This window comes from Neodiprion virginianus, chromosome 5 (assembly GCF_021901495.1).
Source record: "Neodiprion virginianus isolate iyNeoVirg1 chromosome 5, iyNeoVirg1.1, whole genome shotgun sequence".
In the NCBI taxonomy this organism is placed as follows: Eukaryota; Metazoa; Arthropoda; class Insecta; order Hymenoptera; family Diprionidae; genus Neodiprion; species Neodiprion virginianus.
In genome coordinates, this window is record NC_060881.1 from 31,895,229 (window position 1) to 31,916,546 (window position 21,318).

At 36.9% G+C, this 21,318-nt stretch overlaps 1 protein-coding gene across 1 annotated transcript in view; it reads right to left on the reverse strand.

The window, feature by feature from the left end:
- Positions 1–20,454, reverse strand: part of LOC124304671 (uncharacterized) — a 210,947-nt gene extending 190,493 nt beyond the window's left edge. The window contains exon 1 of the mRNA XM_046763186.1: positions 20,021–20,454. The gene's annotated coding sequence lies outside the window, so the exon portion shown is untranslated. The remainder of the gene's footprint in view (positions 1–20,020) is intronic.
- Positions 20,455–21,318: the final 864 nt, after the last annotated feature.

Sequence of the window (21,318 nt, forward strand, 5' to 3'; positions counted from 1 at the left end):
AATCCGACACAGTGTCCAACCATGCTCCGCAGCTGTGCCCGACTTTGTCGTTCTGTGTCGTTGTTGGAAAGCTCCCAAAGAATTGCTGACGGCACTAGGAGCTAATTTCGGAACACATTCCAAGAAAGGCTACACCGTGGTCCAATACGCATGGGTCACCCTGCCTACCGTGCTAGTAACATTTTTACGAAGTTACAGGAATCGAATCCCTAAAAATCTCTAGAATTAGGTGGAATGACTTGAAGTTGTCGCGCAGGGAATGGCACAGCGTACTCATCCATCAGTGAATGCATCCCAAATGAAAACGTCAGGGGCATAATTCGACGATGAATCAAGAGACTCGGTAGGGTCTCGAGTACCGTTGGGAGAGCGTATATGAAGCGAAGTCGAAGTCGAGGCGAGACAAGTTTGAGGCACGAAATTTGAGGTTATACCGGCTACGTAATTCCTCATTACCGGTACAATTTAGACAGCCACGTTTAATCCCGCATGCGGGAGAGAGATCACATCGATACACTTCGGCACGTGAAAATTTAGAGTGTTGGGTAGATGAGAGCTGGAAAATACCCAGTCAAACCACCTGCGCGAAGTCTTCGTCTGGCTAATTGAGCAAGCCACGAGACGTTGCGGAGCTGGGGTGCAAAGATCGTTGAAGCGTGCCTCGGAAATTAATGAGATCTGAACGAGACTTTGCGAATCCTTTGTCACGTCCTTTAGGGTTACGGGATACCGCACAAGTTACGCAGGTTATTAGAACGCTGGATGTGCGATTCGGTGTTAGTGGGAATGGGAATGGGAACGGGAATGGAAACGGGAATAGAAGGGAAGGGAAGGGAAGGGAAGGCAACGCCCAGCTACGTGACGACATTATTATACTTCATATAATAAAACCAAAGACTCCTCATTCACGGTTATCATCATCATGAACGATCGCAACTTGTTGAAAATTGTTAATCCCATGCACGGCGTCAAATTTTTGGGTAGGAGTGGAAACGTGAAGGAATTGTCAAATAGAACAGTTAATTATTATTCGGTCACCGAATTTATAAAAACGCGAAAATCGATGCATAGATAAGTGAAAACGTAGAAAGGTACGGTGTAGAAAAGCAAAACATATAATCGTCAGAATTTTAACGATTCTATATTTTGGCTTGAATCTTAACCATTCGAGCGATTCGATGTTTTGGCTGTCTAAAACTTTAATCCTGCTACGTTTTGACTTTTTTATACATCAACATTCTACATTTCAAAATTCTTAACAACATACTTTTCATTTTTGAACCTTCAATATTTCGACCCTTCAATTTTCTAATCTTGCTATAATTTTATCTCTAGCCAAACGTTTTACCTGCCACACCTCTATTTCCATTAGACGCCTTACTGTGATTAAAAATTATGATAGAATTCCAACCTTCTGTTTTAGATCGTAAGTTTCCCGCTCTTATCTCATCGATGAAGAAGTTTTGAAATAATTTCTAATCTATTATTGTTTTGCAATATTCATGGAAAATATTCTCTGTCAATTTTCTTTCAATATAAAGTAAATAATACCGAGGTTTTACGGTATTACGCCTACATTATTATACAATATATGTATACAGGTGTATACGTATATGGTTCGTAGAAGAAGCGAACGTTTGTATTCTAATACGCAGAATTTTTATGTGGATACTCGCGTTATAGGTATATTATAATACCGTTCCAAAGCTGTGTTTGCATTTTATCCTCGGCTTTCATGAGTATAAATAACACTCTCGAGGTCAAGCAAACTCCTCAGATTCAGCCCTGCTTCAAGGATGCTTATCTAGAGTTCGGTAGAGAAAAGGAGTAGAAAAAATAAAGAGAAATAAAGAAATAAGAAAAAAAGAAAAAAAAAACTACAAGAGGACGGGAAAAACACATTTGGAAACTGTCAGGAATTATGAATAATTCGCAGGAGGTAGGAAAACGGTAAACTGTAATTTTGATGAAATTACGTTCAAAACGATCTTAGAGAAAAATTCCTTGCAACGTATCATATAGTATAAAAGAAAAGTGAATTTTGGCTAATTTCAGTCATGAAACAATTCAGTTATCAGAATATCGAAGGTTGTGGAACAATCCAATCTATACGTATGATACCAAATCCCATTTGTGAGTTAGAAGAGAGATGAAAATCGGGTTCTGAACACTTTTTCAGTATCAATTGAACGGCTAGAAATTTTCTTCAAGCTGCCATTTGCGATTTCTATTTCACCCTTCCGTAGGTGTCGAAACTTTTCCGAGAACGCTGTACGTTCTAAGCATTCTGAAAATCCTCACCTTGAAAACTTTCAAAATCACTTTACGTAGCGAAGGTAAAAGCTTCTAGATTTTCCAAGAAAGAACTCTCGAACAGCTGTATTAGAGCTTCAAAGGAACGATTTTCTTCTTTTTTTTTTTTTTTATTTCTTCACTTTTTCCACTCGCGTGATCCGGATGCTTCGAATAATTCAGAGCTGGCTGGGAAAGAAGGGTGGTGGATCAAGAGTCCGTTTATAGTATTCTATTCGAGAATTTTTCCGCTACGTTGGTTCGTGCAAAATCGCTCGACCTTGAGCCCCAATTACAGTTGAAAATTATTAGTTTATGCAGTGCAGTTGTAACATCGTGCGTTACAACAATGCCGCCACATCCTGCCAGCTTTGGCTCGTGAATCTCATGATGCAGAATGCACGTACGCCACCGTGAAACAAGGATGAACAAAGGAAAACATGGATGCGCATTCGCAGCGGAGAATATTAATCAACGACATCCTAGTTAATTAGGAAAGTTTTACCAACACGTGAGTTGGCTTCGGCTCGTACTCCATGACTACTTGTGCTCCAGAGAATGAGGGGGTTCAGAGATCCTCGGATCGAATGAAACATGCAACTAAACTCAAGAGGCAACTTTTCAATTTGATAAACAGTAACGGTAATGATATCGTATTTTCAGCCTCGTCTTCGGAGCAAACACTCATCTGTTTGATGACACAGTGACAATTATTTTCTTGCATTTCATTACTAATTTAGAATCACCGAACGTATTCTTACGTTATATATTTACAAGAAAGATCGATGAAGTTGGAAATCGATACTTTTTGCTAATTTCATTAGGAAATTTTCGCACAGTTAGTTGAATTTACACATTTTTAAGCTACAATGATTTCCTCAAAGATTACAGATAAAAAAAAGGTACCACAATTGTCACAGACAAGAGTTGAGTGATCGATTCTTCGATTCAAGACGCTTTGAAATGGTGAAAATCTTGTAGATTCGTTAGATTTCTTTCCACAATTTGGGAATTATTCTCGTGACAAATTAATTTTGTTCTTTCCAATTTCACTCAAGCAAATTTTTCTCATCGGTCAATTCAATGTCGTCACTTTTGTCAATAATAAAAATCAATATCACCCCAATCTTGAAAGATTAATTTTGCAACGACACCAACATGCTAAAAATCGTGAGACAAAATCGAATAATTTTCGCAATTTCAAAACGATTGAAATCCAGCCTCGTTATCTGTACAAGCTTTCGAAGAATTTAAAGCAACCGAAGAGTTTAAAAAAATTCTATTCCTTTTCTTTCCATTCGCAAGAAAATCATTGCAGCTTACGAATATTGAAATACGTCCTCATGACGTAACGCAGATCATGGTTCTCGGTGCCATTTTATCACCAGATAACTTATCAATAAGTTTTTAATTTTAATGTAGACAAATCGTAATTTTCGGGGTTTCGAATCACTCACGTCACATAAATTAATGAAACGTAATCGATGATATACCCGTTATACCAACCAAGACGAGAAAAAAACATGGTCGACGTTCAGCTGTCAGCCTGCAGATAGCATTAGTTTGACTTTTTCCCACCAGACGGCGCATTGCAAAGTGAAAATCCCTATATAATGAATCAGATGAATACTCATTGAGCAACAGCTATCGGTTGATAAAACTAAGGACAAAAAGTGCATGTTAATTTATTCTCGACTCATGAATCTCTTTAACGAAAATTTACTGAAAAAATGAGTGCTTCAGATTTCCGTTGCTGTTTTAACCTCTGTTGAAAATTGCGGAATCCATGCGCGCGCAATTCGACCGAAATTGGATTCTCATTCTCCTCATGCTGTAGTTTCCCATACGCCTAATTTTACCTGGTCGTGAACTGATCGGCAGACAATCCGTCCTCAACGGTTGAATAGAGACCTTATACACAAAGTCTGCCTTTGCAACGTCGCTGGGGAGCTGACTTCGAAACTTTCTCCTTAAGTTAATTTACGGTTCAATGCAAAGGAATCGGGAGATTCGATCGTCTCTCTGGTGATCCATACTGCTTCCAGACTCCCGTGACGGTATTTACGCGATCATTCGTGGCTTCACGGTGTAGAATCAACTTTATAGGGCGTGAAGATACCTACTATTTTTTTCGAAAGGCATTTAGTGGCCTCCTGCTTTCGATTAATATTGCTATTTCTGTTTTCCTAGATGAAAAACAATCGCGGGAGAATAAAAATAGGCAATCGTCAATTTTCGATCTTTCAAACAACTCGGGAAAGCTCATCGAAACGAGGGCGGGAAGTTACGCAAAGTCAATTAAAGTTGGGGTTTGAGATTGGGGAGAGGTTGAATCTTCTGCTATAAATTATTGACCAACTTTTACCCTTGACACTTTTAATTTCATTGACACTTTTTTAGGCACTCGTGGCAGGCTTATTCATTCTTTATTTAATCGCTTTTGAGTCAAAAGTATTCAAATGTGGTTAAAGTTTGTTCATTTTTTCAAATATCTATAATAAAATATCTATGACATTCTGACCGATGAAAATGATCAAAGTGTTCAAAAAAAACAGTCAAATCAGAAGGTATAATATTGCAAATTATTCTGAACAAAAAACGCAAATTTTTCGACCCTGTTAGAAATTTTACATAAAATTTTACAGAGAATAAATTTTTACATCATGGAACCAATGTCACAATAATCGTAACGGAATATCAAATTTCTGAGACCTTTTTGCGTAGATTTTAAAAACGGTGCAGGTATTTTAAGAAGGTTCAAATACTTGTTACTCTAAAGCGATTCGATGAAAAAAATTATCTCAAAGATACTACTATAACCTCAATTAGAAGCTTCAACTACATCAAAAATAGCGAGGGTTAGAAGATCGGTTAATTTCGCACGGAACGCTTCGTGCACCGAACACCTTGATTGAGGAATAATTGAGCCCGGAGTAAATCGTGCGCAACAATATCACCGAGATTCTGGTGATCTCACAGTCATATATATACATGCGGTGGCGGGTTTCCGGCGGTTGGATTCCCCCGGTGTTTGTAGGTATTTCGCGTACGCAGCACTAATTCATCCTGTATATAATTAACGGCGACGCTAGAGGCGCACAGATCAAAGTGAACAACTTGAACGGTTGTCATTTATTAATTAAGCGATTCGCACCCGCCGGTCTTTGCTCTTCTCGGCTGGGTTAACCCAAGAATGTCTTTGTGCCTGAAATAATCCAAAAATTAGGGTTAAATTATTCACACGCTAAACTCCGTAATATGCACCGCGTAGCATGAAAAGAGAGCGTTTGTTTGCTATCGATGATGAGAAGAACTGCTTGAACGATTTTTATGAAATTTAAATAGAAGCTTCTGTACTATCTCTGGAGTGCGATAGAAGGTGTGAATTAAAGCTATCTCGTCAAGGAGCCGAGAGAAAAGAGACGGGACTAATTTTCAACAGCGTATGAATGATTGAGGGCGGCTCGCGTTCCTCACTTTGGGATTCTCCGCCAGGTGGCGGATCCTCGAAAGTCGTTCCCACTAGAGGATTGGTGGAGGATATATAAGCCCGAAAAAGTCGCACAGACAAAGTAACTTGATATTAATAATTACAGGCATAAATCATTTCGAATTCTATATCCAAAATATATCACGATGACAGTTTGCGATAAACTTTAACGAATCGACGTGTGATGGAAAAATTTCCAATGAATTAATTAATCTGGAAGAGAAAGAGGAGGTATAAAAATCCCAGACACTGTGAGTCCAACATTGACGAGGGTTCGAAGGGTTGTCGGTGAAAAACTAGGAAAGAAACTTCTCGCGCGGTCTACGTACCATGTTTCTTAACCCGGGAATTTTTCCCTCCCAAGTTAATTTAATACCCTGTTGGTAATTAACTGTAAATACAGTATCGCGATACCGGGGTTCAAGCAAGGAATTATGTATTGTGAGAAATAGAAGAGTTTGAGCTGCAGAGATGAAGTCTGGTAATTAATTGCCTGGAGCTCGGAGCTCTTACTTAACGCAAGAAATATAACATCATGTTGCGAGAAGCTGAGTTATTGGTAACACATTTTTCATTTTTTCTGTTGCGTATTTTATTTATTTATTTATTTATTTTTGAAATTCTCTATTTTCAACTAACACTATCAAGTTGCAGAAAAATAGAATAAAAATCAAATCCACTGTACATGCGTGATTCTTGAAAATGATTGTTCATAAAAAGACGTCATAAAATAGAAGTAAAAGTAAAATGCCTATAGTATAAAGCTGCTAGAACAGTTAATTGAAAAGTAACTACCCTACTGAAAATGTTCGTCCGTCAAATCGTATAATGTTTTGAAATAATTCACCGTGTAAATCGTTACAAAAATTAATTTGTTAATTCGATCAAATATATAAGAAATCACGTAATAAATAGGAAACGCACAAATCATAGTGATTTCTTTTATATTTTATCAAATTTACAGGATAAATCGTCTAATAAATTACACGCCCAATTCTTACAAACATGTAAAAATTTAACGCAATGCGTGAACATTTTCAGTAGGGTAATCCTGTCAGGTTTCGAAGATCGTTCTATTGTATGTATATCGATGAATCGATCATTTGGAGAGAGAAAAAGTTTCTTGTTCGACGCCAAAGTGAAGCTGAACAGAAACGAAGAACCTTGAAGAATCTGAAACCCACTGACGTTTCTGAGTTATTGTTCGCTATATTCTTACCACTGTTCCGTCGTTTTATTTTTTCTTTTTCCGACTTTCTTTCTTTTTGATTCCCTAAAAATTCCATAAATTTTCCCGTCCTTTTTTTACGATATAGTCGTGCTGAAACTAAACTTCTCGCCAAAGTTTAGAAACTTACCGATGTAAGACGAAAAAGCTCGCAGCTTGTAATTATTCTTAAATGGATGTAGAGAGACTTCTATGATTGATAAAGGTTTTCAAAGCTCAATGAAGTACGCAATTCGAACAGTCTAATGAAGAGTCAGAATCCTGAGTGATTTAGACCAGTTCTGGAATCAAATTCTTTCAGCTTTTCTTTCTATTTCTTCTTTCCTTCGCCTATTTTTTTTTTTTCTGGCCTCTGAGTTTCAACAGCTGCGAAAACTTTTTCTATTCACAGAACAGTTTTATTTGTGTCACCGTAAGAGTGCGCGGAGAAGAAGAGAGAAAGGGAGAGAGCTAATGAAGCTATCCTCAGAGAGGCTAAAAAGTTTATCCACAAACTGGTCCCGAAGGAAATCTGTCTTCAAGTTCAACGCGTCGAGTCGCGTCACGATATCGCGTTCACCGGCAAACTGGATAGGATATTTTCCATGACTTTTACCCACTAGTCCCCCCTTTTCTTCTCTCCCCTCTCATTTTCCCGAACGCACAATCTGCAACGTATTCGGGAATTGAGTAAATTGAGTTCTCAATAGAAGAAAGCAGGGCAAGGAGAAGAAAAAGAGTAAAACTTACAACAGCTCGCCCTTTTTTTCCCCTGCAAATGATGTAATCGATTTAATTAACTTTTCCGCAACGTAGGAAGTAATTATTATTACCACGCTCAATCGGAAACACAAAAATAAAAATTTCAATATCCGCTGCAAAGATCCGACCGAGCTGCTTACACCTTCTGCCCAATTTTTTTTCTCTTTAATCATCATTCGTTTTCAAAAAATTTCACAAATCAACGATTTCGTAAAAAGTCGGTAGAAAATAACTGACGAGAAAAATACAGCCAAGTTTATAACCACGAGTATGATATTTTATTTTCGTGTATCGTATAAAAGTAAACGTTTACAAATATGTTACACGTACACATGTATGAAGATATTGCTCTGACCAGAAACAAAAAAAAAAAGAAAAAAAATACATTATCTCTGACAGTGATGGAGAGAATTTTTCTTAACCTCCTATATTCTTGCCATCGCGTTTCGTTGTCAGTATCATGTTTTAACGCATATTCGCCTACAGCTATACGTACGCAGTATGTGTTTTGGTTTTAGTTTCTTTTTTTTTAACCAAAGATTGAACAGATCACGTATAATGGTGTTTTCACGTCTACCGACCCCTATATTTTGCTTGCATCGCATCACTACCCCTAATAGACTAATTACTGATTGGCTCGCTCGCCCTAATCAGGTTATTCGCCCCCGAATAGCGACGGAAACGAACGGACCCGACCCTCTCAACGAACAAAAGCTCCAGCCTTGGACTCGTAATAAAACGTCCGAAAGAAACAGGAACAAGAAGAAGAAAAAAAAAAAAAAAAGGAACTGCCAGTAAAAAAACTCCCGGAATAAATGACGTAGAATAATCGATTAAATCGAGCCTGAACTGTTGGATAAAAAGTAGCAATACGAATAATCTGAAACGATCGAAACAGAGTTGACGATATAATTCAACGACGATTGTCTTGAAGACATTAAAAACTTATGTCCTTCTTTATCGGCATCTGACAAATGAGCAACGATGAAACAACATGGTGACAGAAGTACCGATCAGCTGATCGTAGACGGTGAGTTGCGCGGTAATTAAGAGTCATAAGAGCTCGCGCAAGCTATCGAGCTTTTATTTCGCCGCGTTAAGTTGATAGGTAGTAAAATATGTGGGGAAAAGAGACTTTTATAACTAAACACGGGCGGTTAGGAGGTTCGCACTTTCCGCCGCAAGGTGGCGCCACTCTAATATCCCGTATCTCTGCAGTATCACGTTACGCTCCATGAGGTCTCACTCGTCGAAGTCTTAAACATTGTCTGGTTCTAGTCCATCGCTGCGGAAATCCACGTTCCGGTTCGCCGCGGGAACGAAGGTTCACTTTGGTCCGGTCGGGGCAAACGTGTCAGCGTCACTCCTAACGTCGGACGCAACATGTCCGGCGTGTAGCCATCTGCCCGTCTCTCTACCCACACACTCGCACACACACACACACATGCACACTTGCAAACCCGTCGGAACACGTTAATAGAGACTGCCTACGGGTACTTTCCAGCTGATAAAATTCTCGTAGAGGTTAGGCGTATGTATACACGTATATCCATATACATATATATGCGCCTGAGCCCTCGATGACGTAATTAACATTACGCCAATTGAAATCACTTGTTAATTAGGCAGCCGGCTAACCTCAGCGAAAGCGAGAAAGAGAAAATGAGAGAGAGAGAGAGAGGCGACGATCACGCTATTGTATCAGAAATGAAATAAGGTTTTATTTTTTAAATGAATAATTATCGAACCATTAATGCTATTCAATTATCTTCAACTGCTGTCTTAAATTCTCCATTGTAATACGCGAAACAGTATTCTTGTCACAGAGCTGTTAACGAACCGCCGAAAATTCGCACGAATTTTCCACAGTATAAAATTTCAAATATGTTTGACAAACGATTCATTTTTCATCGAAAAATTTCACATATCGACAGGAGCAATTCGTTTCATAGTGACTATTATCAACTGCTGTATATCAAAAATTTATAAACTCAAATTATGCAAATCACCTCATACCATGATGATATTTTTATATTCAGTCCTCCTATTTATTGTAAGAAAGCAAAGGAATTAATTTACGCTCAGAGTTGATTCTATCCAACCACAGTTCATCATCAATATTATTATCATCAACATCATCATTTTCCGTTCATCTCGATTCCATTCCCTACAGAGCGTATTTCCAACTAAACGACGCAACATGTTGGGTTGCCTACCACTAAGGGGATAAAATATCGGTAAAACAGAACTCCCGAGTCATAATCACTTCAGTCTTAAGGTTATAAGCAACGAAACAACTGTTTTGCCAAATCCACGCAGTTTGGCAACACGGACGCAGAGTTCCAGCTCGCTCGCGATGACTTTCAGCCTCCTACCCACCGGTAACTCGTACCTGCGTTCCCCTCAGTGGCAGGCAATCCAACATACAACGACGTTTACTTGGAAACACCCTGTATATCCACAACTTGCGGAAGGTACGAAAATATCGGAGAATTTTATCCACGGAAGGGATTACCGGACTCAAGACGCCATTTTAAATTAACTTTAGGATTAAGCCTAAATTAGTCTTCTTAATTCAATTCGAATCCCTAAGGTGGTGAGCTGCGCTTCACCCTCTCTCAGCCGGCCTTCTCAGAATATAAGGCAGGTACCTATATAGCAATGTATATTATACATATACATATACACATACATACATACATATATATATATATATATACCTTGCTAACTTTACTCGGTAATTTTTTCCACCCCTAACCTTCCTCCTCCCCCCCCCCCCCCACCCCACCGTCTTATACTTTTAACAATTCTTTTTTTTTTCGCCACTAGTTTTCTTCTATTTTAATTTTTATTCCCGTTTTTTCCTCCTCCTCGTCTTCTTCAAGCCTTTTTCTTCTTCCGCCCTTCAGGCAAGTCTTTTTTCTCGTCCCGTTCTCCTTTCCTCTCAACTGCAGCAATCCAGCTCAACCACTTCGTCATAGTCTTCTACAACTTAACGCCTCTACTCCCTGTTCTCTTATACTTTACACCTTACACCTTATACCTTGTACCTACTCAGCTCTATTTACCCGAGTCTTGTACCCTGTAGCTTTGTCCTGCAGATTGACTTGGACATATCAAGCTTCCGCTGACCAACCGTATAAATTCTTCCCTATTTTTTTTTTTTTTTTCTGCCTTCTTTCTTTTTCCAATTTGTACCAACCAGCGATCTTCTTTCTTCTTCAGCGAAACAGATGTAGGGTGAGACGAAAGAATCATAGTAAATAGATAGCGAAAAATGTACGTTGCAATGAGAAAGTGAGGAAATATGGCGGAGAGATAAAGAGAGAGAGAGAGAGAGAGAAATTAAGACTTGGTTTTATGATTTACAGGTCGAACGATGAAAAAGAATATACGAAAATACTTTCTCATCATTACCGTTATATGTATATACATTTGACACCGGAAATTTCCCCGCTGCGTATCGTTTTTTTTTTTTTTTTTATTCTCTATGTCTGTTTCTTTCGAATTTTTGTTGTTGTTTTTCTTTTTATCTTAACAACTCAATCACTTTTTTGCCTCTGGTTCGTACTTTTTTGGTCAATTTTTCCGGATATTATAGTCCGGTTTTAACTCGTTTTTCACCCCCTCTTATATAGCTCGGCAATTTTATAGAACGCATCAATCATCGACGGGATGGGAAATTTTACTGGTTGTATGTACTTCGTTAACTGAGTATTTTTTCCCCTTTAAATGGGCAACACTTACTTGAATAATAATAATAAGTTTTGAGAATTCATCACGGTAGAAACGATTTTCAGCTACAACTCAACTTATGCACACATATAATCTTGTGTCAATATTTGAATGAGGTGAAATGGACCACTTTAGTAATTTTCAGTAAATGACTTTTTGAAATCTTAATTATTCCACGCTAAATAATCAAAGTCTATACGGCTTGAATCTATATTGATTGTATTTAATTTAAAGATTTTGATCTTGGCAAATAGAGACAAGGAGTTGCTTCCACCATACAATAAATCTCTTGCATACTTATCTATCTTCTTGCGGTTCTCAGTGCCAAGAATGCTTCATAGAAAGTAGTATTATTATTGCTGTTGTTACTATATTGAAATGACTGCTTACATGTTAGTTGACTAGTTGAATTCACTCGTAATTTTTGTTAACTACGATCGAGAAATAATGAGTATCAAAAGAAAACAAAGAAAAAACAATTATAATAACTTAAAGGATCAGCGGCTGAAATTAACTCAGAAACCGAGTACTTGTTTACCAAATTTCCTCTAAATTCTTGAAGAAAAAAGCGGCTTTAAACTGGCTTCAAATTTCCCTTTCTTACACTAATAGTGTCCAATTTGAATTTCGAACAAAAAATTCAGATTTGTTATTAACGATTTTAAAGCTCTCGGATACTGTATTACATGAAAATACGACGATTCTTTTTTTATTTTGAATGACTATAATGGATCCAATATTAAAAATTTTGGAAGCCTAATCTTAGATTCGATGTCAGTGACCCGAAAAACATCGACCTACCAATTTCTACCAAACTCGGGATGTTTTTAGATTCTTTTCCACCATATTGGATGGCCATTTTGGATTTCACAATCTGACTTCAGATTCATAATCAGTTACCCAACAGACCGACGAGTACCAATTTTTATCAAAATCTAAATGTTTTTATTTTTTCTTTAGCTTATTGAAAACGCCAAATTTAAATTTTGCAAATCTAACCTTAGATATCTGATTAGCGTCCCAAAAAAACCTCACGATACCAATTTTCATTCAAATCCATTCCTCCAGTCTCAAGGTGTCATCATTTTTATTTGATTTTTTGTTATTTTCTTATTTAAATAACTGAAAAAATACTTTACCGATCAAAGCCAAAATCTAATCAGTTCTAAGTTTGGTAAAGCCGCGACAATTGAGGTAAGAAAATCATTCAAATCCACTAACTTGTTCTCGAAATATCACCGGACAAAAAAAAATTCATTCCATACGTATGCGTACACATACGTCCATCTGAAAATGATTGGAGTTGATTTTCTCAATTTAAAACAGCGGAGATCTAGTAAAAACACAAGCTTTCACTTTTGGGGTAATTACAATCACTTCCTTTTTTTTTTGCCTCTAAAACCAGAGAAACGGGAAGTTAGAAAAAAATACATTCAATTCTCCTCCCTCGTTTAATGTCCCACTGTACACGCGTTGGTATTACACGACGAATTTTTAACACAAGTCCTACAAGTCAGGTAAACAAGCGAAGGAACGTACGCCACACGTTTGACGATTGTATCACCTGAAACCTGTATCAGGCAGGTGAGCGTGTAATACGGGTATATTTATCATTCTCTCCGCATGTATTATTCCAAGCTTTCTAAAAGCTTTTCGCTGTTGAGAAGCGCTCGAGCGGTGGAAGGATCGGTATAGCCAGATAAAGAGAGGGAGACAGAAAGAAAGAGAGAGAGTAAGAGAAGGAGAAGGGACAGTGAAAAAATGGAAAGACAAAACCAAAAGAAAGTAAAAAAAAAAAAAAAAACACATGGGATGCTGAAAAAACGACCAAAAAGACAAAGAGAGAAAACCTCGCGGAGTACATGCACTAATCGTAAGTCATTGCACCCCGTCACGAAAGCAAACAACGCGTGCATCAGGCGAGTCTATTATACTTAATGGTGGTTTGCCAAAATTGAGAATCAGATCTCTACGTATGGTGCATTCTACGAATAGAAAGTAGATCAATATGAAAGGAGAAATTTTAGATTTGCTCCAGAATTTTTCGTGTGAAATTAATGGTTGAAAAATGAAGCTCGATTAGAGAGAAAAAGAGAGAGAGAGAGAGAGAGAGACTGAGAATAAGAAAAAATCACCCTCCTTTATCTGACACATATTATATGAATTAATTTATATTTTGGGAACACTAATTTCATAAAATATGAAGAAAAAAAATTTCCAAAGAATCTAGTCACGTGTTACAATCAAAATTTTCATCTTCTCGTCGAGCGTGGAGATTTCAATAACAAGCAAAGTTATATAATGTTGAAATTTAATCATCAATGATATGTAAAAGATGAATATTTTATAAAGTTACAAGGTATTCGTCACTGCTTAACCGTGCTTTTTCCAACGACATCGCTATGAATGTTCTTTTTTCTTCATCTTCATTTACATTTTGAATGGTAATTTTGTGCACTTTGATCATTTTCCGAAATTACACATCTGTTTGCCGTGAGATGAGAACTCCACTGTATCATATATCTAACTAAGTTATGGACACCATTTTTCAGATTTCAGAAAAAAAATACTTCACAAATAGCATAATGAATCGTATCTTATATAAGGGTTGTTAGAATATTTTTTTTTGTTTTTTTTTCTAATCAGCTTTTGTTTTCCGACCAGCGCTTGATTCGCGTGAAAAAATTCTCGAGTAAATCTAAAATCTCAATTTCCGATCTTGATCGATACATCGTGGAATGACCCATGTCTACATGATCCCTCCACGTCATGTAACCATGACTATGAATTTACCCGACGTTTATCGATACCTGATCTATGTATCGCTACATATGTCAGCTTGGGAAGGGATGTACATATTTGTACGCGGCTATATCCGTTCTCGTCACGATATCCTCTCGCCATTGTCTGTCAATCGACGGTATAAATTACTCAGTTATACAAGTATTTTTCACACATAAAACGTCGAAATTTCGGATTTCATATCGCGACTTTGGAAGCTTTCAGAAGTCTCTGATCAAAATTAAAGAGGAGAATAAACGAAGTCTGTGTTAGTGCACTTTTTTTAAATTCCAAATTCCGCAGACAAAAATTATGATTATGTAACCAAAAAAAAAAAAGCTTATTCTCCGTTACTGAAATTGTTTTTTATTCCAGGGACTTACTGCCTTTTTTAATTCTGCTCGCTCTAACATCACACTACTCATTTTACATAGAATAAATTTACAACCAATTTAAGCACATGCGCGTTATGTATAAAATCTAATCAAAATTCGACTACAATCTCGTAATAAAATTGATAAAAAGTAAAATCGATTTGATTTGGTAAACAATAATGCGAGTCGTTGATGGGAGTAACGATAATTTCGTGTCAAGAATTGATCAATTCATCACACGATATATTCTAGAAGCGATTAACGTTCTGGCCGTTGGATTTAAAAAAGCGCGGGAGATCGGAAGTAGAAACAGTCAAGATATGGTCAGACACGAAGCGAGCGCGGTTTTCGCTTTACGATATCCGGAGGGGCTTTAACGTTTAACGACATTCGCTAAAACAACCGGGTTTCGTATCCGACGACTGAAATTTGTTCTTATTATTTCTGGCAGCAAGAATACCCTCGAAATAATACACATTCCAAAACATAAATGAGGATATAAAAAATTACATCGGCATTAGGGTGCAGGCCCTTAAAAAAAATATTTTTAAATTCTAACCATCTCACGAACCGAATCGCTTACAAATAATTAAAAAATAATTCCCTCATTTTTTCAGACTCTTATCTCAACTCTAAACCGTGCTTGTAAGAGGGTGGATTTTACCATTTAACCCTTTTAGGCACACATTAAATATACCGAATGGATTTCGATAAAATTTGGTATAGGGGAGTTTCTTGGGTCGATAATTACGAATCCGAACTTGAAATTTGAAAATTCAAAATGTCGGGTCGAGTATGGCGGACCGACATTAAAAATGTTATTCGATTTCGATGAAACTTGGTGCTCGGAAGTTTTCGAGGCTGCTGATTACAAGTCTGAACTTAAAATTCCAAAATTCGAAATCGTGGATTTAATGACTTTTGGGTTGTTGGTCCACCATATTGAATCCGCCATTTTCAATTTTGTAATTTCGAGTTCAGATTCGTAATCAACGACCCAAGAAACTCCCTTCTATAAAATGTTATTGAAATCCTATCGGTAGATTCAATGTGCCTCTAAAAGGGTTAAATAGGGAAATCCACCCTCTTGCGGCCACGGGTCAGAGTTGAGATGAAAATCTGAACAAAATATACGAACAAATTATTTTTTAAATATTTCGACCCGATTTATAGGATGACCCGGTCGAAATTCAAAAATCACCTTTTTCAGAACCACCCTAATCAGTATAATTGGAAAACGAATATTGATGGATTAAAAATTTTCACGGAGAATCGAATAGAAATTTAAGCCTCACGTGTTGCGTACAGATTTTAATATTAAATTGGTGTCTCTTGATCTGGATGCGGAAATAATTACTATAAACACGGTAGAATCGTTAATTTTATAAAACAAGGCTCATAAAATGAGGAATATTATACATAAATTCGATATTCGTTAATTCGATGGGATCAACGATGGATAAAATATTCCCAAGTACATAATAGGATGCATTCATTTAGAGGGCATAATTGTTTTGACTGTGTTTTTGAACTCGATACACCGTACTTAATTTGTACAAATCAATGGAAAAAAAACACCAACGAAATGTGGATTTATTCAATAATTGCATCAACTGCCTACCTCTAATATTGTCTGGCTATAATCGGCGAAATTGCAACATATTTGAGCAGGTACTCGTCGAAACAATCTCGATGTTCAATAATTTGCAAATATTTCAATGCAAGCTGCGGTATACAAAATAAATTTATTTAATTGCAGTATTCCATTCGATTCATTACACATATTACTTGACGAAATTTTTGTTGGTAAATATTGTATGCTGCCCTTTGTTCAATTGTATATATATGAGGCATTCCATTACAAATTAACCTAAGCATGACTCTAAGCGTCGGAAATTTTTTTTATTTTGAAGTGTAGTGTGTACAAAAAAAAAAAAAAAAAAAAGGAAACAATCGTCACAAAGTTTTCAATTTTTTGGATCGCGGGTTTGATTTTTACTGCTCCAAAAATCCACAGTTTTTCGTGAACAGTCTCAATCGATTGACTTGAAATCTTTTCCATGAGTACTTTGTTAAATAACGAAAATTCTGACGCCAGGATGAAAGTGAAGAAACTTTTGGCTCAGAAGCTGCAGGCGAATAAAGTAATTGAGAAGTTAGAAGAATTGAATCAATTATAAATTTGAAAAATATAAATTTATGTTTAATTTGGTTTTTGTTAACCTTGCACACTTTTGATTCGGAAGCTAAAGGCGAAACAAGTAACTGAAAATTGAACAAAACGAGTAAACTATGAACATGTATTTTTGAACGCATACTTAATTTGATTTTTCTCACTTTTTAATTACTCGTTTTGCTTGCAGCTTGTGAACCAAAAGCAGCTCGTTCACTTTCATTTTTCAACAAAGAATTTATGATAAAAATTTCAAGCCAATCGAACGGTGCTATTCATTCGAAAATTGAATTTTCGCATTTTTGAAAGCAGCGGCAATCGAAGTCGTGGTCCAAAAAATGTGAAATCCGGCGATAGCTGTTTTTTTCTTTTTTTGCACACCCTACGCCATGATTGAAAATAAAAAAATTGCCGATGGTGAGGAAAGTACGCAGGTCGGTTTGGGGTGGAATCTCTCACATATATATATATATATACACGCCGGTATCATAGCGCACAGTATTATACACATATATATTACCCTGATTACTTAGTGATCAGGGCAAACTTAAGCCACTATCCGAGAAGCTTTTAGGAACGAGCTGTTAGACTCCATTAGCTTCGGTAGCCGAGCAGCCACGTCTTTCGAATATCCATGCAAATCATTCAGATTCCTAAACGCCGCGATTAATTTAACGGTGAGAATTACTGTAACCTAACTTGGGCTGAAAACGAGTCACTTTCCTTAAGTTGATCGCCGGTTTTTCGGTACAGGATTCAAGAAAATAAATTGAGCTTCTTTTTTTTCGGAGGCTAGCAAAGCGAGGATTTAACGACGTTGATTGGAGCAAAATTTTCAACCTTTTTTTTCTTTCACATGTAAGATATATTTTTCAGAATTGTCATTTGAGCGAAGGATTCTTCTGGTGTTTCGATGTCTCAAGTTAAATTGCGCCTCGCGTGAAAATAATAAATTTTTCGTTTAAGGATATGAATTAATATTTATAAAGCTTAATCCGGTTATAAATTTTATACTCAAGACCATGCTTCATCCCTTAACGTCAAATTATGCGGAGAGTTTTGAGGAGATGCAGGCTTGTCTTGGACGAGTGAATTATCGCACCCTTCGAAATAATTCTATACAGCTGCACGTCTGATATATCCGTGTTAGATGAAGACGTATCGGCAAAAGTTACCGAACTAATTATATTAGGCGAAAGATTCGGGCTTCTGCAGTTTGTTTAGAAGGCGTGAAACTTGCGGAAAAAAAATCCCGCAGTTTCGAAAATCGTGATTGTTGAGATAATTTTTTCCTACGGTAAGGAAAATAATCGTCCGTTTTATAAAACTTTTTTATACACGATCGATGGTTTTTTTTTTGGTTTAATTTTTTACCCGCAATATAATTTCGGAAAATTGAATACCGCGTACGATATAATAGGATGAAAATATTATCCCTCGCACGTTATTTAAAAGATTCAACATGGCGGATCCAATATGGCGGACGAAAATTTCAAATTCGATCGAATACGGTCAAATACGGGCCATACTGGATTTTCGAAATCTGATTTCAGATTCCTAATTAGCGATCCCAAAAACCACTGGACAGAATTTTTTCTCCGGATTCGATCGAGTTTGAAATTATCGTCCGCCATATTGGATCCGCCATATTGAACGCTTCAAATCTGATCTCGGAGATGAATAATTCCTTCAATTTTGACGATTTTTGGGTTTTGGCCATTGAAAGCCGCGACGAAATGTCTTTTCAAAGTTCTCTAAATTGTATACGAAAAATTGATGTAACAAATTAGGTGGTAAGAATGCTTAATACTTCGACTCTGACACTCAAAGGATTGAATACGTCGCCTGATGTAAGATTCTGTGAAATATTGTGGGTTGAAAATTGTTTGTAAATAAAGTGAGAATGGAATATCGCTGTAATAATTGCGCGGAGCTTAATTCCTCGAGAAGTATAAGAAGCTTACACCGTTTTTCAATTTATATGGGTTCCTGTGCAATGGCTCTTCGACTATACACATTATACCCTAAGCCACTCAGGCCTCGTTGCCGTACACAGACGGATGCCTCCAATTCGCTCGTACCCACCCTAACAATAAGCCGCTTTTCACATCAACACCGAGTATCTCGTTTTGAGCGTTTCCGTTTGCTGTGCAAGGTCACGGGCATAAAAATTGGGTCGAGTGCGGTGATAAAAACAGGGGTTAAATTTTTTTTTTTTTTTTTTTCTTTCCGGTAGAATTGACGTGGAATTAATGTTTCTTTTACTCTCGTGAAGCCACAAAAAGAAAAGAAAAGAAACCAACAACAACGATAATGACAACGTTTTTACGACCTGTGAAATGTCTGATTTTGCGACGAGATCGAATTAGTCAATAATAGCGGGAATATTGAAGAAATAACTAGTTTTCAACTCACTACCGTAGAATAAGTTGGAAATAGTTGAATTTCGAACAATCCTGAAATCGCAAAAAATAAAAATAAACTGTGGAATTCGTTTCAATTGTTTCGCCTACGTAAAAAATCATAGGAGATTCTGAAAAGGGAATGCCAAAAAAACGAAAGAAAAATTCACCTTTTTCGGCGAATCAATGAAGCACGGATTTTCATTGGACACTAAAAGTTTTATTTCATTTTTTTTTTTCTCCTTTTCTAAAAATTCTAGCGAACCAAAAATCGTTAAAAGTGCAAAATGAACGGGCTTCGTTTGTTCCGTATGTTTTATATCATTTTTTTTTTTGAAACGCAAATAGCTGCAATACTAAGAAAATTAATTGCAAATTTAATGTGAATACTGAGTAACTCACTTTCAAATACGAAATTTTCGATTTTGCCAGACTTTTGTGTCGTATATACGTGAGAAATTTACGAACATTTTCAACAGCGTGATAAATGCTAGCGGAAAAAAGAGCGCAACAAGTTAAAATCCTTTTCTGCATGATCCAGCTCCATCCTCTTTCTAAACTGAAATATTCAACACGATTTGGTTATTCTCAAGGTTTCGATATCGGTAATGAAAATTCGACAAGTTTCGCATATTTTAAAATATGAAACGAAGGGGTGGAATATTTCGATAATTGTACAATAATAATAACAGTAATAAGACACTTAAATTGGAACGAAGAACCGAGGCTGATAATCTAGAAAATAATTACACAGTAGACAACAAGAACAATGTGTATACATATATAATGTGTTGATAAACATACCTTCAATACTTCAAATCACTATCTCGACGAACTTGGAGATGTAAACATATTTACGTTAATATCTACAAAGTCCTGGAGAAGTATGCCAGAACCCACTGTTCGAAACTTCACTGCGGCTTGAAAAAAAAGCTCGGCGTTGAGGAAATATGATTAAAAAATAGCGTTCGCACTAATGAAATTATTCGTTCGAGGTACAAGAACCGTGTGATTAAATTTTCGATAGCGACGAGTGATCAAAGCTGTTTCAGATGCTCGGCGCAATTCGCCGAAATCACATTTCTGCAGCTAGATATTGAAAAATAATATACGAAAATGGCACTAAACCGACGCTACTCGACTCTCGTTCAATTATTATTGCGGCGTGTCTACGGAGCGAAATCGTGTTGAAATTGGGACGAATCTCAAATCGAGGGATGATAATTCCGAGTGACGCTAATTCCGCGACGACCGGCGTCGCCCGACTGACGAATAATCGGCGTGACTCTTCCTCGGTCCGAATCGCGGGCGTCGCGACGCGCTCAAAATGGCGCCTGCGTCGAAGATACTTTTGTAACCTAAGCGTAACGAGCGTTGCTGGGCATCCCCAGCATCCCTGTTTAGAGATGTAAAAATACCGGTGTTAAGATTCTCGGTTAAATTACCAAAATAAAAGAGGAAGAATAAAAATAAAAAAAAAAAAAAAATTACCGCAAAACGACGTCATTTTTTTTCATACAATATTTTGCCGTGAAATTGCGGTAACAATTTTTTTTTTTTCTTTCAACCATTTACGGTAGAAATATAGGGTAACCTCAGCTCGTCGCGTTTTTTTTTTTTTTTTTTTTTCCGATCACAAAAAAATATCACCGGTCATTTACAAAATTACAACTAGATGTAAGTAGAGCGTAATTTTATTTATTTTTTTTTTCTACTTCCGTTGTTATAATTTTCGTTTCATTCGGTAGAAAATGTTCTAACAGTATCGATAAGTTTATTATATTTTCTTTACAAAAAGATGTGCCTGAAAATATGATTCTTGGATGATTTTACTTGCAGTCGATCGTTATCAGTTTGTTACGCTGAAAATATGGTGAATTTACCGATCACGTTTACCACTTACATCTCTGTCACTGTTACAAGTTCAACGCGTCGTCTTTTTCGCGCCTTTTCAAGTACAATTTACGTAACGCGAGCCTATTTTACGCGTTTTTTCCTTACACAAAGTATCCGTTTCTATGACGGTAGAGTGAATTTTCGAACGCGCATGCGCGGAGTAAGGAAGAAAACTCCTTTTAACTCGTTTTCTGTACTCCGCGCAT